The following is a 26,120-nucleotide window of genomic DNA, read 5'->3' as shown; positions in this document are numbered from 1 at the left end:
CATCCAATTTGGTGCATACACATTTACTAATACCACCTGCACCCACTCGAGCTTCCCACTGACCATAATGTACCGACCTCCCACACCCGAGACTATTCTGCCCGCCTCAAACACCACCCGCTTATTGATCAGGATCGTGACCCTTCTAGTCTTTGAATCTAGTCCCGAGTGAAAGACCTGACTGACCCAGCCTCTCCTCAGTCTAACCTGGTCCTTTACTCTAAATTCTATGATTCTATGATTTGCCTACATCGCTTTACATTCCTGGGACCTTCCAAAGCAATTTAGTGCCTGCGAATTACTCTTGAATTGTATTTGCTGTTGTTTTGTAGGCAATTCTAGAAGCCACTTTTGCTCACAGCACGGCTCCATAAACAGTAATGAGATAAATTACAAGCTCTTGGCAGTATTAGTTGAGGAAGGAATGTATATAAAAGCACTGGGCAATCTTCTTGCTTTACTTCAAAAAAAAAGTGAAGGATTTTTATGTCCTCTCTAACAGGCAGTTGGGTCTCAATTTTAATGTCTTTATCAATTTTAGCATCTCTGATAATGCAGTGTTCTTTATGTCATGTCATCCTGGGCGATATGCTTAAGTCATTGTAAGTGAGCTTGAACCCAAAACCTTCTGCCTCAGAGACAGATTCTCCAACACTGAACAAACCTGAATTGGCAATGAAAAGGTGTTACGGTGCCATTGTGAGAACAAAGCCAGTATTTTCCATCTCCATCCCTTTCAGGTCTGGCAAATGAGATGAGAACCATAGAATTCCGACAGTGCAGAAAGAGGCTATTCAGCCCATCGGGTCTGCACTGGCCCTCTGAAAGAGCACCGTACCTAGGCCCACTCCCCCGCCCTATCCCTGTAACCCACCTAACCTGAACATCTTTGGACCCTAAAGGGCAATTTATCATGGCCAATCCATCTAACCTGGGGCAGCACGGTGGCGCAGTGGGTTAGCCCTGCTGCCTCACGGCGCCGAGGTCCCAGGTTCGATCCCGGCTCTGGGTCACTGTCCATGTGGAGTTTGCACATTCTCCCCGTGCTTGCGTGGGTTTCGCCCCCACAACCCAAAGATGTGCAGGCTAGGTGGATTGGCCATGCTAAATTGCCCCTTAATTGGAAAAAATGAATTGGGCACTCTTAAATTTATTTTAAAAAAAATAAAAATCCATCTAACCTGCACATATCTGGACTGTGGGAGGAAACCGGGGCACCCGGAGGAAACCCACACAGACCTGGGGAGAACGTGCAAACTCCACACAGACAGTCACCCGAGGCTGGAATTGAACCCGGGTCTCTGGCGTTCTGAGGCAACAACGCTAACCACTGTGCCGCCCCGTCAGCCAACATATTTTCCATCGCAACCCTTCAGAAACTGGACAGGAGCAATGCCATTAGGTCCCTTGTTTCCAGTATCATTCATGTGGATGAGGGAGAATTTAAAAATGGAAAGGTTGTCTTGAGGCAACATAGAACTCCAGCTAGTCAGTGACAGGTACATCGCCCCAAGCATATTGCAGCACACAGAGATGACACGCTTCCCTCTGTCTTGCAGGACAAGGTCACACATAACAGGAGAGGCGAAGGGAGAAGATCAGAAGAGAAATTATGTAGAACAGCACATTTTCTGAGCCCTTTGGAGGAGCAGGTGGTGCTCTGCAGTATATGGCCAGCAGACACTGAGTCTAGTAATTCTGGTGTCACCAGGAATGTTCAGGATGATGGGATCTTCCTGCTTTATTATGCACTTTCTCAAATCACACTTTAACTTCATGGAATCATAGAATTTACAGTGCAGAAGGAGGCCATTCGGCGCATCGAGTCGGCACCGGCCCTCGGAAAGAGCACCCCACTTAAGCCCACGCCTCCACCCGATCTCCGTAACCCAGTAACTCCACCATGTCTTCTGATATGGACTACAAGCTGCAGCTGTTGAGACCTTGGACCTCTTCCTTTACACTTCCCACCCATTACCCCAACCCTGTCATTCTGCAGTTCTGCTTTCCAACACCCAAGATTTACGGTCCCGCCAGCTACTGCAGCCTCACCATGAAAGGCATGAGAATCTCTGATGAAGAAACACTGTCGCTTGATCTGATACTTGCAGGCTGCAGCTCAGATACAGGCCCATCTGGTACCTTAAGAGGGCAGTTTACAGTTTGGATCAGCACACGGTGTGTCATTGGGCACAAGTGGGCTGCAACCAAACCAAGGGGAAAGGGTAATGCATGTGCCAGTTCGCCGGAGGGCAGAGTTGCCGACGGGCTCTGCTGCAGAGGACTTTGGTCGGGTGGTACACAGAAGGCTGCTGATGGGCATGCACACAGAGATGCTTCGTGTGTTAGCAGGCCTGCCACACAGCCTTCTGTCATTATCAAAGAGCATGGAGGATGCCTGCTCCAATTTGGACAAAGGAGTTTGTGTGGAGCTCAGAGCCAATTATTCCCAGCATTGGAGTGGTGGACAACTCCATGACGGCACCTGCGGAGCCAGCCATGATATAATGCGACTGTAGCTAATTGCAGAGTAGGAAGAAGCTGCCCATCCTCTAAGCCCTGCAGACCCAGAAATCTCAACCAGTTGGCGCAGCGTGGTACCCAGCAGGCTCACACTGCTGCCATCATGGCTGCTGATACCAGTGCTTAAAGGGCCACGCAAACTCACACCACAATCCAGCAATCTCTGCTCCACCAGTTTAAATAGGTTGCTTAGGCACCACTGCAGGGAAGTGGCAGTGGTTGCCATGGAGATCAAACCTGCTGTGCTCTCCCAGGGTGACTTGGTCCCACCACTGCCACTTTGTCGGTGCCCATGCCACTCTCAGCTAGCCAGTCCGGGTGCCTGCCGCCCATGCCGAGATAGTGAAGTCTAAACTTAGTCCTTCAAGGCCCAGAATTGCTCGAGATTATCCTGCAGCTGTTAAAAAGGAGCAGCCTCTCCCCCGCCATGCAGTAGCCAGTGGGTTAGTGGTACAGAGGCACACCAGCTCAAATGAACCTGTAAGACAAGCATCGAGGGAATGCACAAAGGTGAACAGTTCAGTTTTTGAAACCCTATTGGGACTGCTGTTGGTCAGAAATGTTCCGGCATGGTTGTTATGTGGTGCCTTTTCAGGATTTTGTCCAAGATGATATTGTGATAGGATGTTGCAGAGCTGTGGTGATATGGGCATGAGATTTTAAGGGTACCAGAATCTGATTAGATGATCACGGACAGCCTGACCAGGGGTCCTGGATACCTCTTGCTTTCCTGCTCATCTTCCTCCTCCTCTTCCCCTTCATTTTGAAGTCTATGCCAAAGGCCTGGTGGCAAGGACTGTGCCCCCATGAGAACCCCATCAATTTCTGAAGGATGCAGCAGACCGCCACAGATTTGGAGACACGCCCTGGCGATGTACCCCAGATTGCAGGACCGTTGCTTCACTCTGCTGATGGTCTGCTTGACAATGTTGCTGGTGACAGCAAGGCCTTTGCTGTATACACGCTGACCGCGCATACTCGGGTGGCAGAGGAGGTCATGGGCTTCTATCACCAAGCAACCAGCCTCTGGTTCATCTTGGTGGCTCAGAGATGATAGGAGCGGTTGACACTGGCAGGATGAAAATGTTTTGGCTGCTGCCAGGATACCATGATGGTCTGTGTATGAAAGCAGACCCATATCCCATTAAGGATATGGTGCATCTTCCCACTAAGAAGTGGTGGCAACAGAACCATGTGGGTAGTTACTGGCTCCATGCATCTATCTCCTGCTACTCTAACAAAACCACAAACCCACTTCTCCTACTTTCTTCAGGATTGAGAGAAGACTACAAAGTTCCCTCTCCTGGTGTGCAAGGCCTTTTGTCAACTCCATGGTGTAGCGATGCAAGACAGACTATGAAATGATGCTTTTCATGGCTCCGCATTGCCCTGCTCTGTGGCTTCAGGTCCTAGAGGTGATACAATTCAGTCAATGGCTCCTTGGCAAATGTTAACCACCCAGACACTGCTTCTGGCTGAGGTGGAAGTAGGAGCATGGCGTCCTGACTGTTCTGTTTGGATACAACCTGCTGTTGGGAGCTCTCATCCTCATCCCCCCTTTCCCTGCACACAGCTTTCACTTTGTGTGCCTGTGCTCCATATCCCCGTCGTGAATGTAGCCCAAGAGGGACCACAGCTTTAGTCCTAACCTGTGCCTCCTAGCTGTCTGCTGACCTGCCTTCGAAGTCCTTTGCACTCCTTGGATAAGTCCAACCACACTCCCCTCTGAATCTGACACCTTTTCAGACTCGCCCAGTAAGACTCAACTCAGTACAACCACCGACTGCACCAGCAAAAAAAAAGTCAAAAGCAATTCACCTGAAAATCCAGTGACCCCTTCTGCAGCAGATTGTGTGTTCGGCTGGAGGTGTTGAAGGCAGAACATTAACAGCACCTGCAAAACCCACTGTGGCAGATAGGGTGCCAAATCAGAGTTTGGCACTGAGTGAGTTATGATCCGCCCACCCATTCTGCATGCTTCTTGTGCCCACGCCAGTGTCCTTACCAACATGACACACTGAAAGCAGTACTGCTGCCATTTTCATCTCTCCAGATTAACATAAACATAAGAACTAGGAGCAGGAGTAGACCATATGGCCCCTCGAGCCTGCTCCGCCTTTCAATGAGATCATAGCTGATCTTTCGTGGCTCAGCTCCACTTTCCGGCCTGAAAACCATAACCCTAAATCCCTTTATTCTTCAAAAAACTATCTATCTTTATCTTAAAAACATTTAATGAAGGAGCCTCAACTACTTCACTGGGCAAGGAATTCCACAGATTCACAACTCTCTGGGTGAAGAAGTTCCTCCTAAACTCAGTCCTAAATCTACTTCCCCTTATTTTGAGGCTATGCCCCCTAGTTCTGTTTTCACCCTCCAGTGGAAACAACCTGCCCGCATCTATCCTATCTAATCCCTTCATAATTTTATATGTTTCTATCAGATCCCCCCTCATCCTTCTAAATTCCAACGAGTACAATCCCAGTCTACTCAACCTCTCCTCGTAATCTAACCCCTTCAGTTCTGGGATTAACCTAGTGAATCTCCTCTGCACACCCTCCAGTGCCAGTACGTCCTTTCTCAAGTAAGGAGACCAAAACTGAACACAATACTCCAGGTGTGGCCGCACTAACACCTTATACAGTTGCAGCATAACCTCCCTAGTCTTAAACTCCATCCCTCTAGCAATGAAGGATAAAATTCCATTTGCCTTCTTAATCACCTGTTGCACCTGTAAACCAACTTTTTGCAACTCATGCACGAGCACACCAAGGTCTCTTTCCCTACTGCTGGCACCAGCAGGACTACAAACCAAATTTTGTCACCTTTATACTCCAACTTTGAAATGTCCACATTAACGTCTCGGATTAAAAACTAAATCACCTTAGAAGTACAGTAAATTTGACTCTACGAAGACCTCTTCACCAAACAGTTTTGTGGCAGGCAGCAACTTCAGCAAGGTTAAGACCAATGTCCGTTGGCTTCAATAGAGGTTAGGGATACCCTGTGGTGGTCAGAATGCCTCATATAAATGCAAGTCTTTCTGAGACACGGTGGCACAGTGGTTAGCACTGCTGCATCACAGCTCCAAGGACCCGGGTTCAATTCCGGCCTCAGGTGACTGTCCATGTGGAGTTTGCACTTACTCCCCGTTTCTGCCTGGGTTTCATCCGGGTGCTCCGGTTTCCTCCCACAGTCCAAAGATATGGGCCGAGATTCTTCCCCTACCGGCGGGCGGGCCGTACCAGCGCCAAAGAGTGGCGTGAACCACTCCGGCATCGGGCCGCCCGGAAGTTGCGGAATCCTCCGCACTTCCAGAGCCTAGGCTGGTGCTGCAGTGTTTGTCGCCATGCCAACCAGCGCCGAAGGGCCTCCGCCGGCCGACGCGAGTTGGCACATGCGTGGGAGCGCCAGCGTGTTCTGGCGCATGCACAGAATCGCTGCTGTGATCCCTGCGCATGCGCAGGGGGTTTCTTCTCCGTGTTGGCCATGGCGAAGCTTTACAGAGGCCGGCGCTGAGGGAACAAGTGGCCCCAGGGCACAGGCCCGCCCGCGGATTGGTGAGCCCCGATCGCGGGCCAGGCCACCGTGGGGCCCCCCCCGGGCCGGATCCCCTTGCGCCCCCCAGGGACCCCGCTAACCCCCCTCAGAGCCAGGTCCCGCTGGTATGAACCTTGTGTACTTCACGCTGCCAAACCAGCCGAAACCGGCTGCTCGGCCCATCGAGGCCCGGAGAATTGCCGGGGGGGGGGTGGGGGGGGGGGGGGGGGGTGGGGGGGGGGGGGGAGGGGCCACGGCCAGTGGCCCCCGACTGGCGCGACGTGATCCCCGCCCCTGACAAAAAACCAGCGGCGGAGAATTCGGCAGCCGGCGTCGGAGCGGCGAGGTGGGATTCACGCCGCCCCCGGCGATTCTACGACCCCGCACGTGTCGGAGAATCCTGTCTATGGGCCCCGACACCGGCTTACCGATTCTCCAGCGCCGATTCTCGGGCGTCCGTGGGATCTCCGTCGCGTCGGCAATTCTCCAGGCCCTGACGGGCTGAGTGGCCGCTGAGTTCCACCGGCGGGGTTAAAGGTGTGTCTGCGGGGGCCGTCCTGGAGGGGAGGCAGGGGGATCCGACACCGGGGCGGGGCCTCCACGGTGGCCTGGTCCGCGACCGGGGCCTACTGATCGGCGGGCGGGCTGGTTCGGTGGGGGCCTATGTTCCTCCGCGCCAGGCCCCTGTAGGGCACCGCCATATTGCCCGGGGAACGCCGGCCATTCCGCGCATGCGCGAATGCGTGCCGGCCGTTCCGCGCAGGTTGGAGCTGCGGAGACCTCTCCGGCGCCAACCCAGCCCCCGGGGAAGGGGAGCATTCCTCATTATCGGTGACCGTTGACGCCGGAGTTGTTGGCACCGCTTTTCACGCCGGCGTCAGAAAGCGGCCGCGGGACTGGAGAATCCCAGCCATGAAGGTTAGGTGGGGTTACTGGGCTACAGGGATAGGGTGGAGGTGTGTGCTTAAGTAGGGTGCTCTTTCCAAGGGTTGGTGCAGACTCGATGGGCCGAATGGCCTCCTACTGCACTGTAAATTGAATGGTTCAATTCCTGTGACTATTTGACTTTTGAACCTGGCTGACAATATTTCATTGTGAGAACCCACGTAGCCTTACAGCAACCAGCCAGCCTCTGTGAAAAAGCTCTTCACTGGCAACATGACAACCTTCGAAGGATCAACTGGCGGGTGGACTTGGTTCACAAAAGGAAGTAAACATTTGTATCAAAGTGATCAAGTAGATCTGAATAACGCCCTCAACTAAATCCCGTGATGATGAAGGGAATACCAGGTTGATAGGTGTTGCCTTCTGTGACTAACCTTTTCCTTTTTATTCTGAGAGTCGGAGCATTTATGTATTCTTTCCCTTAAGATTGTGTTGCTCCTGTTTTGCTAACACAAATCTCCGCACCCTGATTGCTTTTTAGATGTAGCTCCATCATCTTCATTATGCTAATCATTATAAAATGCAAGGCGCGCTGCATTAAACCACAGGATAAAGTGCAAAGAGGTTTGTCATGCTCTGAAGCTTAATGTGCTGCTGTATTTTACTGGTACAGGAACTGCATCTTCCCCACAATTGTTAAAGTAGGTGTTTTTTTTTCATATTAATGTATTAAGAGACCCCAAACTGTCAAGTAACTGTAAGCTCAGTCATTAGCTGGTGCACTGGGTAAAACTTGAAAAATATGACCATGGTTGCGAGATTTCCAGGAGTACCCTTTCTGAAATGAAATGAAAATCGCTTATTGTCACAAGTAGTCTTCAAATGAAGTTACTGTGAAAAGCCCCTAGTCGCCACATTCCGGCGTCTGTTCGGGGAGGCTGGTACAGGAATTGAACCGTGCTGCTGGCCTGCTTGGTCTGCTTTCATAGCCAGCGATTTAGCCCCTCCCGCTTGGCAGGAATAGTTAGAAATAATTAAATTAGAAAAGTTCTGTTTTCCACCAATTCTGCCACTCCTACGGGCGGTTGTGTAAGGCAGTGTTCATCAAAGTCGGGGGCGCGACCCACGGGTGGGTCACGGGCGGGTGTCGGGAGGGTCGCGGAGCCGTTGTCCACGGTGCTTCCGATCGGGCAAATCCCCGCGCAGCAGCCGACTTTTCATAACGTCGGCTGCAAGAGGCCGCAACCATGTTAAAAAAAAAATTCGGCCGCCTTGTGCATGCCCGCATGATGATCGGCACGCATGCGCATTTCGCGAACATGTAAAAAAATTTGGCCGCATTGCGTATGCGCGTCGATAATCGGGCACACATGCGCAGTGCAGCCGCTATTTTGTTTCACAAGTTCTGTAGTGGTTTTTATTCATTTATTCATTTATTTTATTCATTTTATTTGTTTTACAAGTTCGGGGGGGGGGGGGGTGTTTATTCATTTTAAAATTTATTTTATTCATTTTATTTTTTTTACAAGTTCGGGGGAGGGTTTATTCATTTATTTTACTCCTTTTATTTTTTTTTACAAGTTCGGGGCGGAGGTTTATTTGATAAAATTTTACAGGAAAAAAAATCAGAACTTTGGAAAGATGGAGACTCCATACTTCCGACACAGGAAGGCTTTACCTTCATCCAACAGGTTCCATTGGAGGAGCATGTACGAGGGCCAAAGGACCCAAAACCATTTCCTCAATTTTTGGCAGCAGCAAACAAGGTAAGAGAAAATGGTGGGTCACGCAGATCGGCCGGCGTGGGTCGCGAAGATCGGCTGGGTTGGGTCCCGAAGGTTGGCCGGTTGGTAAAAATGGGTCCCCGGAAAAAAAGTTTGAAGAACACTGGTGTAAGGTATCAGCTGGACTATGAAGGGAACCTCCTTTATGGATGCAGATTAGCATTATATTGTGCACATGTGATCCCTGATGGCACTTAATTTTACCAACTCCTGGACAGGGCACTTCGACAGCTGCCTGCCCTCTTGGAGCTGTCGATAAACTATTGTGGTCTTCCCAGCCAGATGAATCAAAACAGCTTCCTTCGAGAGGCCAGGTAAAGCAGGAATTCTCTTTTGAAAGTCCCCCAGGGAACGTTGACACCTCTGCTACTATGGGCCTCCACCCTCTCCAGCCACAAGACTCTTGCAACATCTTCATCACCACTAGCAATCCTCCCTGGGTGCTGGGGAGCTTGATTTATATCTTTGTTCCCTGCCACTTAGGTGCTGCTTTCTGCTCAAAATAGCCAAGGAGCCGACTGCTGGCATTTGAATGGGGTCCCTGCAAGATTACCCACCAGTCCTTTTGGAAGTATGTCTTTAATTTTTTTAATTGATTGACAGGATAGGGCAGCACGGTGGCCTAGTGGTTAGCACAACTGCCTCACGGCGCTGAGGTCCCAGGTTCGATCCCGGCTCTGGGTCACTGTCCGTGTGGAGTTTGCACATTCTCCCCGTGCCTGCGTGGGTTTCGCCCCCATAACCCAAAAATGTGCAGAGTAGGTGGATTGGCCACACTAAATTGCCCCTTAATTGGAAAAAATAATTGGGTAATCTAAATTTAAAAAAAAAAAGAATTGATTGACAGGAGGTGAGTCACTGACAAGGCCAGCATTTATTGCCCATCCTTAGCTACCCTTGAGAAGGTGATGGTGAACTGTCTTTTTGAGCCACTGCAGTTCATATGGAACACCTACAGTGTATGTTGATTCATTAATGATGGAGGTGATGGTGTGCTTAGGCATCTGCTGCCCTTATCCTTCTTGGTAGCAGAGGTAAGGCAAGGTAGGGCGGGGGGGAATTGAAAGTTGCTTGTGGAAGGCGCCTTGTCTTGGTGAGTTGGTGCAATCCATCTTGTAGATAGTAAACACTGCTGTGCATCAGTGCTTGAGGGAGTTATTGTTTTGTGTGGTGGATGGTGCCGATCAAACAGGTTGCATTGCCCTCGATGCCAGTAAGCATTTTAAAAAATAAATTTAGAGTACCCAATTCACTTTTTCCAATTAAGGGGCAATTTAGCGTGGCCAATCCACCTATCTTGCACATCTTTGTGTTGTGGGGTGAAACCCATGCAAACACAGGGAGAATGTGCAAACTCCACACGGACAGTGAACCAGGGCCGGGATTGAACCTGGGACCTTGGCACCATGAGGTAGCAATGCTAATGACTGCACCACCGTGCTGCCCAACCAGTAAGCTGTTTGAGTGTTGTTGAGCGGTACTCCTTCAGAAAAGTAGAGATCTATCACACATCTGGGGCATTAGTTAATGGAAATGAAGCAGAGTTCTGTGTCGGGCTTGTTTAGCCAAGTGTTTCCCGGCACTGGAAGCGCAGAGAATGACCTGCTATTAAACGAGACACCTCACGAGATTTCCTTTCTGAGCCTCGGCGAGGAATGTCTCACCGAGAACACACTTAGGCTCACTTCCTGAACTCACAGGCTCCTACACTGTGGCCTCCAGATCTCCTCAATGGCCTAACTCACCAATCAGAGGGTCATCGAGCCCGGTGCACCTCACCACATAAGGGCAAGGCACCCCTGGGCCCGAATATTGGCATGATGCCACCTGGACACCTTGGCACTGCCAACATGGCAGTGCCCCTTCCAGCCTGGCAGTGCCACCTGGGCAGCCTCGCACTGCCAGGATGGCATCAAGGGTTCCAGGGTACCACCTTCCCAGAGCCCGACCACCCAGGGGTCCCCAATCCCAACCTCAATGGACAGGATCCAGATTGTGACGCCTTGCAAGATCTCGTTAGGCCTCACCAGACGAGACGAGGCTGGGAAATCTCGTGAGAGACCCCCTCATGAGGATTCCTTTTTTAAAAATAAATTTAGAGTACCTAATTTGTTTTCCAATTAAGGGGCGATTTAGCATGGCCAAGTCATCTTCCCTGCACATCTTTGGGTTGTGGGGGTGAGACCCATGCAAACACTGGGAGAATGTGTAAACTCCTGATGGACAGTGACCCAGGGCCAGGATTGAACCCCCGCCCTCGGTGCTTTGAGGCAGCAGTGCTAACCACTGCAACGCCGAGCTGCTCCCACTCAAGGGATTTACCGGCCTGGTCGCGCAACCAAACCGATAGATCGTGCCCCTGATTTTTGCCTTACGGATGATGGAAAGGCTTTGACGAGTCACTCACCACAGAATATCTAAATTCTAACCAGCTTATTGTATTTATATGGCTGGTCAAATTCAGTTTCTGCTACTGTGGGCTAAGCAGACACGGAGCTGTAAGTGGGACAGCAGTATGCTGCGGGTTTACCAAGACCTGAGTGTGGAGGTGACCAGGAGAAGAGCAGGCTTCAACCAGATTAGGTCGATCCTTTCGAAGAAAAAGGTGAAATTTGGACTGTTGTATCCGGCCCGTCTCTGGGTCACGTAAGAGGAACAGCACTTTTATTTTGAGTCGCCTGAGGATGCGCTGGACTTCGTGAAAAGGAAAGGACTGGTGGTGGACTGAGAACTTTTGAACTTTGCTGCAACATTCATGGGGATTTTTTTTGGTTTGTTTTTCTGTTCTTCAAAAAAAAGTTTCCCGTTTTTCGTTTTGTGGAAGCTGTTTGTAATGCCTTCTGCATTGATTTGGGACCAGTGGCAGAGCTGACTTAAGGTTTTCATTTGCACTGTTGGGGGATGGAGGTGTGCTTGTTGAGATTTGGTGTTTTTCTGCCGGGCAATTGTGTGGGGATTGTTTGATGTTAGAGTATGTTTGTATGAGCGAGGGGGAGGGTGGGGAGGGAACAATGGATGGGAGACAATCCGGCGCCAGGGATGGGGGCCACCAAGCTAGCTGGGTGGGCTAGCTCACAGAAGCGTAGTGGGGGGTGTGCATATGTTTGATTTATTAAAGGGGTTGGGTTAAAGTGTGTTGTTACTGGGGGGGGGGGGGGGGGGAGTGGGAAAATGTTCTGCTGACGAGGGAGGGACTTGGGCTAAGTGACAGAGAGGAGGTTGGGGGCGGAGGCTGCCTGGGGGCAGGCCGGTGGAGGCGCAGAGCATGGGCTGGAGGCGGGCCCAAAGAAGTGGATGGTTTATCGGCGAAGGGGAGGGGGGCAATGAGCCCTCAACTAGGCTGATCACCTGGAATGTTCAAGGGTTAAATGGGCCGGTCAAGAGGGCACGTCTGTTCGTGCATTTTAGGGGACTGAAGGCGGACGTGGTAATGTTGCGTGAGATGCACCTTAGAGTAACTGACCAGATTGAGGAGAGGCTGGGTCAGTCAGGTTTTTCGGGCCTAGATTCAAAGAGTACAGGGGTCACGATCCTGATCAATAAGAGGGTGGTGTTTGAGGCGGGTAGAATAGTCTCGGATGTGGGAGGTCGGCATATTATGGTGAGTGGAAACTGGAGGGGGTACAGGTGGTATTAGTAAATGTGTATGCGCCAAATTGGGATGATGTGGAGTTTATAAAGAGGATGCTGGGGAAGATACCGGACCTGGACCCGCACAGGTTGGTCATAGCAGGGGACTTCAACACAGTTATTGACCCTAGTTTAGACCGGTCAAGTTCAAAAATGGGTAGGGTGCCAGCAATGGCAAAGGAACTAAAAGGGTTCATGGAGCAGAGTTGGGGGGGTGGGGGGGGGGGGGGGGGGGGGGGGTGGATCCATGGAGATTTGGGCAGCCGAGGGTGAAGGAATGCTCCTTCTACTCACACATTCAACTAGAAGTCATCCCAGAGAATCAAAGTTCCTTTCTTCTTTTATTTTTTTTGATATTTTCTGTCTCTTTCCGCCAACCTTTCCTCTCTGTGTTGTTTGTCTGTGTGTGTGCAGAGAGTGGGGGTAGTTTGAAAAGGGGGGGGGGGGTGTTGGGAAAGGGGTATTAAACAGTCAGTTACATTTTCTGTTTGTTAAAGTTACAAACCTGGTGACTTTAATGTTTTGGGCTCAACCAAGGATCTTGGGTATTTAAAATAAAATCTAATTTCATTGCTGTTGGGACTCCCGGGCAAGTGGGGCTGGAATTCACCGTGCACTAGCCCAGGGTGTTGTGACAATGTCATGTGGCTTGAATTGAAGCAGCTGAAGACCGGCATCTGTGGAGGTGATGGCATTAGGAGAAGGCCAAGATTATCTACTTGGCATATTTGGCTGAAGATGTCTGTGAATGCTTTGGCCTCATCTTTTACAGTCGTGTTCCAGGGTCCACCATTGTTGAGGTACGTGATTGATATTGGAGCCCTCCCTCCTCCAGTTAGTTGTTTAATTGTCCACCATCATTCAGAGCTAATGTGGCAGGACTGGAGGTGTGTTGATCTGAATAATGGTTTATGGGATGACTTAGCTCAGTCTATGTAGCATGCCACTTCTGTTTAGCAGGCACCTACTCCTGTGTTGCAGGTTGTAGTGGAGGACAACTGCTGCTCTTGATGGATCACAGCTCCTCATGGCTCAGTGTGACAAGTCATGCATATTGTAGATGTATTAAAATGGGTCCATTTGAGCCTGGGACAAAGGTTGCAGAGTGACAGATGTAACTAAACTGAATTCCTTTTCAGTTTATGTGAGGCTAAATCTTTCTCTTCCAGAATAATACCTGTTATTATCCATCACACACAGGGGGCAGCAGCACACTTTATTCATGTCTAAAGCAGCTGACTGATGAAAGCTCTCTTATATGAGACAGCTGCTAAAGTATTACCGATGGATCTATTGTGAGGGAATTATACAATGATGTGACCACATTACTTCATGTCATATTCTCATCTGAGCTGCTAGCATTAGGCTTTAATCAAATTCAAGATTTCAAGGAGACATCATTCCTTACTTTAAAATAAGTTTCCGAAATGAGCACAAAACACCTTGCCTTTATAATCAATTTATTTTTTTAAATTGTATTATCTGTTTCCCCCCGCAGGTGAATCACTGAGATATTATGGTGGCTGATGAACCATCAATCGAACGCGAGACGAGTTGCTGTACAAAAGTTAGGCTTTAATAAGCTAGAAGTTAGCCCTGCGGTTGACTACAGTAAATGGACGACCGCCGGGCGTTCTGGTTATTTATACCTCGCTCTGGAGGCGGGGTTAACTCAGCCTCACGACCAATCGGAGAGCTGTCACATGACTGGTCTCAATCAATCGGTCGATAGGCACATGACCGACCAGGGCCACTGGTAAGCCAGTGTTCTGCACCAATGGCAGACAGCTATGCAAATCATACCACCACAGTGGCCAAGGTTATGGTGGCCATGAAGGACATGGGGATCATCAATAGATTGCCCTGTGGGCTTTGTGGAGTATGAACTTCCCTATTGAGCAGGAGGGAACTCGCTCAATAGAAAATGAGCAGCGTGAGTTTAAAATCCGCTGCTTCAACCCAGGCTGCTATTCTGCAGGTCCCCAGGTTTGGACTTGTGCATTGCAAGCCCCGGCTATGGCCTTCTTTGTTATGTAAACAAAAGAGTATGGTGTTGGAAGACTGGCATTGGCCAGATTATTACATTGGTAATGAGGAGTAAACAAGTTTGTTTCTCTGAGCAACCTTCAGTAAGAAATGAAAATGCCTAAGTTCGGTAAACTTAAACACTGTAGTGTAAGTGGAGAAGACTGGGCCCAATACACAGAGCACATTCTTCCGGGACAACAATATTGAGGGAGATGGATAACAGACAGTGATTTTACTGACAGCCTTACCCAAGAAAGACGAGCTCAATGTTGAGGAGGGTATCATTCTCTGGCTGTCCTGAGGGATTTCGACATTCTCTAATTCCCACCCCTTTATTGAAGACGGCTCACATAAAAGTTACCCCCAAAACAGAGTGGAAAGAGCCAAAAACTGAGAACCCTGGCGGGAGTCACCCGACATGCGACCTCCAGGGACGATGGCTTTGTTGGAGACTCTGCCTGCTATATGGCGGGGAGGGAGGAGTCCCAAAAAGAGAAGAGGAAAGGAAATTATGACTCTGCAAGAACAGAAAGGACATTTGATACAGACGGTCAGATTTCCGTGAGGAACTTTGGAGATTGTCCCAGGTGGGTCACTGAGATCATAATGGAGGAAATGGGGCCATCGTCATATAAAATCAAGGCCCAGGGTAAGGTCGTAAGCACACACCTGGACCACCTCAGGAGCAGAAAGTCCACCCCTGAGCAAGCTTTGTTACCGGCCTCGGAGGTCGCAGTACCGGGCAACAGCTCTATGCTGACCCAGCACCAGTTCCTCTGGACAACAGGGACACGGACTCCGAGATGGAAGCAGAGGAAGCTGCTGCCTCCGCTGAAGTGGTCCCTGAAGAGACACCCGCGTGTTCAGAATCCAGTCACAGAGGGAGGAGCCGAGGCCAAGGCCACGTAGTTTGAAGATGAGATTCGTAGGAATGATGGTGTTGAAGGCTGAGCTGTAGTCGATAAATAGGAGTCTGACATAGGTGTCTTTGTTATCTAGATGTTCCAGGGTAGAGTGCAGGGCCATGGAGATGGCGTCTGCTGTGGACCTGTTGCAGCGGTAGGCAAACTGTAGTGTATCAAGGCAATCTGGGAGGCTGGAGTTGAGTTGTGCCATGACTAACCTTTCGAAGCACTTCATGATGATGGATGTCAGAGCCACTGGACGATAGTCATTAAGGCGTGCTGCTTGACTTTATTTGGTACAGGGATGATGGCCCTCTTCTTGAAGCAGATAGGGACCTCAGATTGTTGTAAAGAGAGGTTGAAGATGTCTGCAAATACCCCCACGCAAGACCTGAGTGCTCATCCGGGTACCCCATCCGGGCCTGTAGCTTTCTGTGGGTTGACCTCCGAGAAGGCTGCTCTGATGTCTGCAGTGGTGATCTCAGATACAAGTTCATCTGAGGCTTCTGGGGTGGAGGGCTTGCTCTCGCTGACCTCTTGCTCAAAGCGTGCACAGAATGCGTTGAGCTCATCAGGGCGGGTTGCGTTGGAGCCAACGATTTTACATGTCTTCATTTTGTAGCCCGTTATGTCTTGCAGGCCTTGCCATAGACGGCTAGCCTGGGACTCGAGCTTGGTCCCAAGTAATAATCTTTATTGTCACAAGTAGGCTTACATTAACACTGTTACTGTGAAAAGCCCCTCGTCGCCACACTTCGGGCCCTGTTCGGGTACACGGAGGGAGAATACAGAATGTCCAAATTACCTAACAGCACGTATTTTGGGACTTGTGGGAGGAAACCGGAGGACCCGCAGGAAACCCACGCAGACACAGTGGAGAACGTGCAGACTCCACACAGACAGTGACCCAAGCCGGAAATTGAACCTGGGATCCTGCAGCTGTGAAGAAACAGTGCTAACCACTGCGCTACCGTGCCGCCCACTTGGTCAATCAGTGGACAGAACAGCTGAGGCAGGCTGTCGAACAGATAATCGGTTAACAAGAACTGTCATAATAGTGGGAAATGATACAGAAGAAAAATAATGCGAGTTACAAAATTTACTCTTTGTTAAAATGTTTGAGGTTGATTCCTTTTCGTATTACCTCCCAAAAAAAGGAGACAGTGAACAGGCAGATTTTCCAGTTCCTGTTTCTTGGTGCAATGGATTTCTTTAGCACAGCAACAATCGGAGAAACAGGCAGGAAGGGAGCCCATCAATTTATCGGACCATTTAACTGATTGGGTGGAGAATTGGATGGAGTGCTTTATGAGTGTGAACCTCCTCAATGTTCGGACCATTTTTTAAAAAGTATTTGTTCACAGGATTTGGACATCACTGGCTAGGCCAGCCTTTATTGCCCATTCATAATTGCCATTCATAGAATCATAGAATTAACATTGCAGAAGGAGGCTATTCGGCCAGCGAGCCTGCATCAGCCCATGGAAAAAGCAACCTACTTAAGCCCACACCTCCACCCTATCCCTGTAACCCAATAACCACACTTAATCATTTTTGGTAATTAAACACAATTTATAACGGCCAGTTTACCTAACCTGCACATCTTTGGACTTGAGAAGGTGGTGGTGAGCTGCCTTCTTTAACTGCTGCAGTCCGTGTGGTGTAGGTACATCCACAGTGCTGTTTGGGAGGGAGTTCCTGGATTTAATCCAGCGACAGTGAAGGATGTTCACGATACCATGTGGCTTGGCGGGGAACTTGCTAGTGGTGATGTTCCCATGTGTCTGCTGACTTGTCCTCCTATGGCAGTGTTCTTCAAAGTCGGGGGCGCGACCCGTGGGTGGGTCACGGGCGGGTGTCGGGAGGGTTGCAGAGCCGTTGTCCGCGGCGCTCCCGATCGCGCAAATCCCCGCACAGCAAACGGCTTTTCATAACGCCGGCTGCAAGCGGCCGGGAACATGTCAAAAACAAATTTGGCCGCATTGCGCATGCGTGCACGATGATCGGTGCACATGCGCAAATCGGGCACGCAAGCGCAGTGCGGCTGCTATTTTTTTAAACGGTTGCAGCTTTTTGTTTTACAAGTTCTGTAGTGGGTTTTATTAATTTATTCATTTATTTAATTCATTTAATTTTTTTTTTCATTTATTTTATTCATTTTATTTTTTTTACAAGTTTGGGCGGGTTTTATTCACTTTTTCATTTATTTTATTCATTTTATTTTTTTTGCATTTCGGTGGGGTTTTATTCATTTGTTTCATTTATTTTACTCATTTTATATTTTTTACAAGTTTGGGGGGGAGGGTGGAGTTTATTTGATAAAATTTGACAGGAAAAAAATTCAGAACTTTGGACAGGTGGAGACGCCATACCGACACCGGAAGGCTTTACCTTCATCCTCCATTGGAGGAGCGTGTACGAGGGCCAAATGGACCCAAAACCATTTCCGCCATTTCTGTCAGCAGCAAACAAGGTAAGAGAAAATGGTGGGTCGCTCAGGTCGGCCAGCGTGGGTCGCGAAGGTCGATCAGCATGGGTCACGAAGGTCGGCCGACGTGTGTCGCGAAGGTCGGCCAGCGTGGGTCGCGAAGGTCGGCCGGTTGGTAAAAATGGGCCCCCGGAAAAAAAGTTTGAAGAATATTGTCCTATGGGGTGTTGCGGCAGTTTTCCAAAAGTAGATGAAATGTGTCACTGTGCTTGCAAAATTGCTCCTATCAATTGATAAAGCTATATAGTTCCAAAATAAAAATAATTGTGATTTAAAATACGGCCTGCAACAGAAATGTACCAAAGCAAGTCATTTTTTATTTTCATTGTGTGATGACCAGAATGAATTGATAGCCTTGGCATAGAAAGCTATTATTCCATTTACCAGGGAGGTGGTGGCAAACTGGTATTGTCACTGAATCAGTAATCCAGAGACCTAGACTAATGCTCTGGGAATCCGTGTTCAAACTACCTGCACCGCCCTCTCCCAGTCCTCCACACTGTACAGCAGCCCCCAATCCTCTCATTGCATGGGTGCCCTCAACCCTAAAGTAAGGGCATGACCTGAACTGCTACCCACCCTCCCCAGGACCCCTGTAATATGGGCTCCCCCCGCCCTCCCGCAGAGAACCTTATAATAGAGACACCCACTCAGGCAACCTATTGGGGTCTTCCTATTACTGGAGTCCCTGTGGCCGTCCGGAAACAGAGATTCCCACCCGAAAATGATGACCATGAAACCACTATTGATGATGTTAAAAACCCATTTGGTTCACTAATGTCCTTTAGTGAAGGAAATCTGCTGTCCTTATTTGGTCTTGCCTACATGTAGATCCCGAACCACGGTAATATGGTTGTCTCTTAAATGGCTTTGCAAGACACTCAATTCACAGTCAATTAGGGATAATAATAATAATAATCTTAATTGTCGCCACAAGTAGGCTGACATTAACACTGCAATGGAGTTACTGTGAAAAGACCCTAGTTACCACACTCCGGCCCCTGTTCGGGTACACAGGGAGAATTCAGAATGTCCAATTCACCTAACAAGCACGTCTTTCAGGACTTGTGGGAGGAAACCAGAGCGCCTGGAGGAACTCCACACAGACATGAGGAGAACGTGCAGACTCTGCACAGACAGTGACACAAGCGGGAATCGAACCTGGGACCATGGAGCTGTGAAGTGTAGCCATCTGGGATGGCCACTTACAAAGGAAACATGGATACTTGCAAAGACTCGAGGGAAATATGGCCAATACAGGATTCAGGCAAACCCAGAGCCTGAATGTATATTTGCTGACAGAGAACCAGACAGTATCGAAACCCCTAGCCGATTTAAATTCTAATGGCCCATTTCCCCAGGACAAACGACTGGTACTCAGGTATCAGATACAATTCCAGACACATCGGCGTCACTCCCTTCACCCAGGAAGCCCAAACAGCCAAGGTCAATGACCGCTCAGGACACGCTCAGTCATCAAGGCACCCGCCCCTTTATTGGCTCAAATCGAAGGCAGTAATCAAAGCCTGCCGAATTATTGGGTCCAAAGCTAAGAACCGCCCAAAAGAGCGCAAAACCCCAAAGGATAAAGAGAGACACTGCCATGTGCTCGATCTCTTTTGGCCCTGGAACACCGGCACTCTTCGGCCCGGCCTATACCTGAAGCCAACTGCAGCACCACGACCAGAAGCAAGTTCAACATCAACGATCGCTATCAGACGGATGAGCCCAGCAGTGCCGAAATTACTTCTCCAGACCCAGCCACTCCAGATCCGAACAAAGGCCTTGTTCCTCTGCCAAAGCCAGCTGCCTGAAGTTAAGTACTGTTGTAGTGTTAGGTATAATTTAGCTTGTAGTGTTTTTATGTTGCATGTGTGAGTTAATCTTGTGTTTACATAAACCATTATTGAACTTGAACTAACTGACTGGTTGTTGGGTCTTTGATCAATATCCGGTTGAACCTTGTGGTGACATCATCTGATACCTGGCGACTCTGAAAACAATATCATCATTATTAATACGCAACATTCTTGGTGACGCTGGTGGGATAGTATCCCACTCAGTATTAAAAAGGGCAACAGAAGCGACAATGCTAACCACTGTGCTATCATGCTGTAGGCACTAAATGCTGGCCCAGCCAGCAATGGCCACATGCTCTGAATGAATGAAGAAAAAGGATCTGAAAAATTATATGTTACAGCTTCCACCACTCTGGCCCAATATAACAGTCCTCTACAAAAAACTATGCCACCACGATTGGGATACCATACTAGTTTACAGTTTACTGCAATAGATGGTGGGATTCGATGAGGAAGGACGGGAACAGACTTGTAATTTTGTAAACACTGGTGTAGATCTGTTGGGCCAAATGGCAATAATTTAAACAATTAATTGTTTTGTATGACTTACAGATGATAGTTCTCGCTTAGTTGATCGGTTGGGCAGCTAATTCAAATGAGTATTCCTTTTATATATCGAATCAACTATTCAGATAGTGCAATGAAATATGATCCTGTAAATTGAATCCTGCAGATTAAAATGTAAATTGAAAAAATACTAACGCAAAAAGTATTTACATTGTTTAGAGTTTAGTTTTTTATGTGTCAAAAGTGAGAATAAAGACTCCTTTTTACTTACACTTGTACAGTAATCCAGAAACAGGTCTGGTGACTTAACCTTGTTGTACTGGGATGAAAACTTCAATTCGTATAAAGACAGAGGTTAGGCGATGTCTTTGATGGTATTTGCAGATTCTATTTCTCCTTTCTTCAGTGCAGAATATTTGACATGAAAACCCATTAGCCTACACTATCTAGGTGATGACACGAGGAGATTTTAGAAATGCTCCTGGCTTCTCTCGGAATTCAAAATGATATTCCTCTCGAGTATAGCAGTTTGTAGGACTGATGGGCTTGCAATTAAGAGGAGTTGAAGGAACAGAGTGAAGATGTAGGATGGAAATCGACTTGTTAGAGCAGTGTGTTGAAATCCCCTTAGCCCAATCAAGGACATTTGTATTCATTCAAAATGAACCAAGTTGGCACGCAAATGAAGCTGATGTCCATTGTTTTATTAATGTGGCATGCTTAATGCTGGGCCCCAGATAGCTTACATTTTAAATTATGTCTACAGTTGGAAGTCTACTGTGTCAATGCAATTCATGCAATTAATTTTCAATTCAGGTAAACGCTTCCAGAGTCAGAGCAAATTTCGCTCAGCATAACAATGGTGCAGATGGTTAATTGAATGGAAGTATATCAGAGCTGAACTGAATAATGTTGTTACAAGATCCCATAGTTAGATTACAGCAGTTTGTCACTAACATTACCCACTCCTGCCATAGGTTTATATGCCATTAGTGCTCCCATTGCATTACCATAATGTGGGGGTCAAGCAGGTTTATCGTTGATGGTTTCCTTTGCTGGCAGCCCCTGTGCAGAGCAGGGAGAAGAACAGTGCTGTGCTGAGAGCATGCACTGCAGCAGATTTCCTGTTCTTAAAGGCAATCTGTCCCTTTTAGAAGGAAACTATTGAAACTGAAAAATATTGCTGGAACTTAAATTATGAGCAATAGAACACCAAGGCAGAGAGAGTGCTTCAGGGTGACAGATGCAGTACTGGAGGCATTGATGGTAGAGGTGGGCAGGAGGAGTGATGCCATTGTTAAAGACACGGCTGATGGCAAGTGCTGATTGCTCTAATTCCCAGAAAAGGAAATTGAACCAACTGCCCTCAACTGTACTTTTAGAATTAGGTTTCATGTGAGGAGAATTATGTCCCAGACGTTTAGTGATGATTTTAAATTAAATAAATGTTTATTAAGAAATAAAATAAACAATAAAGTAAACTAGAAATACATTTAAGTAAGACAATGGCTATAAATAGTATAATTAATTTTAATCAGACCCAAACAATCTTAAGTTAACTACCTCAGAGCTAACTCTCCACAAATGGTTCCACAACACTTTATGGATTTTAAAATCTTTAAAAATACAGTAAAAGGTACCACACCAGGCTTTTTGAGGCTTTTTCAGAGGTGAAACAAGCAGCCACCTTTTCAACACAAGGTTTCTTCACATACACAGCTTACTGGAAGTTAAACATCTATTCCTGCTGTTGGCTGCGGTCTATAGACAGCTTCTTTCACAGGTTTAATCACCTCCTTCAATACAATTTCCCCATTTTATCCTCCTTTATCTAACCTAGTTTATTTTAGAACACAGACTTAATGATCTTAATTTCTTGATTTTAGCTTTTAGAGTATTGAAGTAATTGAAGGCAAAGAGGAATCCGAAGAGTTCAGAAGAAAGACATTTATTCAGCATAGCAGCAGTTTTTACACAGGACAGTTACACATTTCAGGGTCCTCACTCCTTGCTGACCTGCTTTACTAGTGCTCATTAACTCAAACCCAATCAGCACTAGGGAACAATCATCCCCAGCTGGATGAGCCCATGCAGGGTTATAACAAGTATTAATGCAAAGTCCACTCACTTTATCATCCTTTCTTCATACCTCTCTTTCACATTTTTTCTCTTCCTATAAACCTTTAACACCTCATTCAAATCTATTCATGTTCTTTCCCTCATTGTCATTAACTTCTTTCCCCCATTGCCACTAACTTGCCTTAAGTAAGCATCTGTTTACAGTGTTGTTAAGCTAATCAACATATCAAAAGCATTAATGCCATTAACACATTCCCTTAAATCACTTACATTTTCTCACAATTTTAAAAATATTTGATGGCCTTTTTGGTTGGCATGGACCAGTTTGGGTCGAAGGGCCTGTCTCTGTGCCGTAGATTCTATGAGGATGATTCTATGATGATATAACCTGCAGAAAATATTCCACTTTCTTAGATTTCCCTGCTATTCTCATGTCACCAATATTTTCCTGAGACCATAGTCCTGCAGGGAGCCAGGGAAGCCTCATGGAGCACCCAGATAAATAAGTTGGAGCAGGTGACCAAGGAGGTCAACCTGTCGGGTCTGGACCCAAGGACCTGGGAGTGAGACCACAAAAAGTCTAATCATCTCACATAAAAGCCAAGGTCAGTGAATGCATCTTCACAGACATCTCCTCTCCACCCCTTCCCACACCACCCACCCCTCCCACACCACCAGCCTCTCATGCTGATCTGTACTGTCTTTATATTCCAAGGCAGTGCGGGTTATCATTGTGCCAGTCATCTTTTTCCTTCATGGTAGTTGCATGCATCCAAGCGGGGGAATCAGTGGTTAGCAGGCTGAATATCTGCCTGTCATCTGGCTCTATCGGAAGCAGTGGGAAACAAGTCTAGGTCGAGCATGTGGTAAAGTCATAGAGTCATAAAATTATACAGCACAGAAAAGGCCCTCTGCGCTGGTCAAACACAACCACCTAACCATCCCATGCCCACTTTCTAGCACTCGGCCCATAGCCTTGTAGGCCATGGGGTCGTACGCGCACACTTAAATACTTCTTAAATGTTATGAGGGTCTCTGCCTCCACCAGCCTTTCAGGCAGCAAATTCCAAACTCCCAGCACCCTCTGGATGAAAATGTTTTTCCTCACATCCCCTCTAAACCTCCTGCCCCTTACCTTAAATCTATGCCCCCTGGTCATTGGCCCCTCCACCAAGGGGGAAAAGTTTGTTCCTGTTTACTATATCAATGCCCTTCATAATTTTATACATCTCAATCATGTCCCCCCTCAGTCTCCTCTGATCCAAGGAAAACAATCCAAGTCTATCCAATCTCTCTCCGTAAGCAAAACTCTTCAACCCAGGCAACATCCTGGTAAATCTCCTTTGCACCCTTTCCAGTTCTATCACATCCCTCCTATAATGTGGATTCCAGAACTGCACACAATACACTACCTGTGGCCTAACCAAAGTTTTATACAGTTCCAGCACAACCTGTCTGCTCTTAAACTCTATGCCTCTGCTAATGAAGGCAAGTATTCCATACACCTTCTTTAACCACTATATCCACCTGCTCAGCTACCGTAAGGGACTTGTGTATATGCACACCAAGATCCCTCTGATCCTCGGTGCTTCCCAGGGTCTTGCCATTTAACATGTATTCCCTTGCCTTGTTTGTCCGAAGTGCATCATCTCATATTTATCCAGATTGAATTTCATTTGTCACTGATCAACCCATCTCACCAGCCCATCTAATTTTGGTTGGCATGGACCAGTTTGGGCCGAAGGGCCTGTAATTTAAGGCTGTCCTCCTCACATTGTACCACCCACCAATTTTGTATCATCCACGAACCTGCTGATCAACCCTCCTACATTCATATCTAAATCATTTAAATAAATCACGAACAGCAACGGCCTGAGGGACTCCACTGGACACAGGCTTCCAGTCAGAAAAACCCCTCAGTCATCACCCACTGTTTCCTGCCACTCAGCCAATTTTAGATGCAATTTGCCAGATTTCCTTGGATCCAATGGGCTCTTATCTTCGCTATCAGTCTCCTATGTGGGACCTTATCAAAAGCCTTGCTGAAGTCCAAGTAGACTAGGTCAAATTCATTTCTGTCATCTACACACCTGGCCACCTCTTCGAAAAATTCAATCAAGTTGGCCAGACATGACCTCCCCTGAACAAAACCATGCTCACTGTTCTTGATTAATCCCTACCTCTCCAAATGCAAATTAATTCTGTCTCTTAGAATTGCAGCAATAGTTTCCCCATCACTGAGGTTAGACTGACTGGCCTGTAGTTTCTTGGTTTATCCCTTCCTCCTTTCGTGAATAATGGCAGAGATTGGCTATCCTCGAGCCCTCCGGCATCTCTCCTATGGCCAGAGAGGAATTGAAAATTATTGCCAGAATACCTGCTAGTTCCTCCCTTGCCTCACTCAGGAACCTGGGATACATTTCATCTGGCCCTGGATATTAGCCTACTTTTAAGCCTGCCGAACCACTCAACATCCTCTCTGTCTATGTTAATCTCTTTAATTTTATTACAGTTATTTCTACATCCACTCTGTCCCTCTCACAAGTGAACAGTGACAAAGAAGTACTCACTTAGAACCATACGTACATCCTCCGGCTCCACATACAAATTACCACTGTCGTCGTTATTGGGCCATAGTCTTTCTCTAGTTATCCTTTTATCCTTCATGTACTTATAAAACAATTTAGGATTTTCCTTTATTTTACCTCAGTAGGTCCTCGGTTTGCTCTCCTAATTGACTTTTTAAGTTCTTTCTTGCACATTCTATATATCTCTAGGGCTTCTGCTCTTTTGAGCCCTCAAAACTGCCATCAGCCTCACTTTTTCTCCTCAGCGAATGTTGTATATCCCTTGATATCCGGGGTTCACTGGATTTGTTGGTCCCACCCTTTTTTTTGATTGGAAAATGTTGGCCCTGCACTCTCCCTATTTCCTTCTTGAATGCATCCCGCTGTTCTGTCACAGCTTTACCTAAAAGTGTCCGCTCCCAGTGCACTCTGGTCAAATCATATCTGATCTTATTAAAATCTGCCTTCCTCCAGTTTAGCACTTTGATCTTAGGCCCATCGTTGTCCTTTTCCATCACAATCTTGAATCTAATCGGTTTTTGATCACTGTCTGAAAAATAATTCCCAACTTATACTTCAACAACTTGTCCACCTTTGTTACCGAAAATGAGGTCCAGGACCCTTTACTGGAGGTCCTTCTACATACTGGCTTAAAAAAGTTCTCCTGGATACATTTTAAGAATTCTGCTCCCTCTAAACCTTTCACACTCTGGCTTCCCCAGTTAATATTGGGGAAGTTGAAATCCCCCACTATCACCGCCCTATTACTTTTACCCCTCTCTGAAATTTGCCTACATATTTGCTCTTCTATTTCTCTCAGATAGGAGAGCCTATAGAACATTCCCAGCAATGTGATTGCTCCTTTTAGGTTTTTAAGTGCTACCCCTATGGCTTCAGTTCAAGAACCTTCTCAGATATCGTCCTTCCTTACTGCTGTAATTGATTCCAGAGATTACTACCTTCTTGGTCCTGCTTTTTAATCTACTTCCTAGTTCCCTAAATTCTGCTTTCAGGACCTCATCCCTTTTTCTGCCTATATTGTTGGGACCAATATGTATCACAATGTTGTCTGTTTGCCCTCCCCTTCAGTGTGCCCTGCAGCTGTTCAGTGACATCACAGACCCTGGCACCTGGAAGGCAACATACCATCCTGGAGTCTCTTTTGCAGCCACAGACACACCTCACTGTATCCCTTCCAATTGAATCCCCTATCACTGTCGCCCTGACATTCGTCCTTCTCCCCTCTTGTACAGCAGACCCATTCATGGTGCCATGAAGTTCGCTGCCACTGCATTTCCCTACACAGTCACCTCCCCCAACAGTAT

The sequence above is a fragment of the Scyliorhinus canicula genome, chromosome 12 (assembly GCF_902713615.1).
Source record: "Scyliorhinus canicula chromosome 12, sScyCan1.1, whole genome shotgun sequence".
NCBI classification, from domain to species: Eukaryota; Metazoa; Chordata; class Chondrichthyes; order Carcharhiniformes; family Scyliorhinidae; genus Scyliorhinus; species Scyliorhinus canicula.
Note: the sequence above shows the minus strand (reverse complement) of the source record.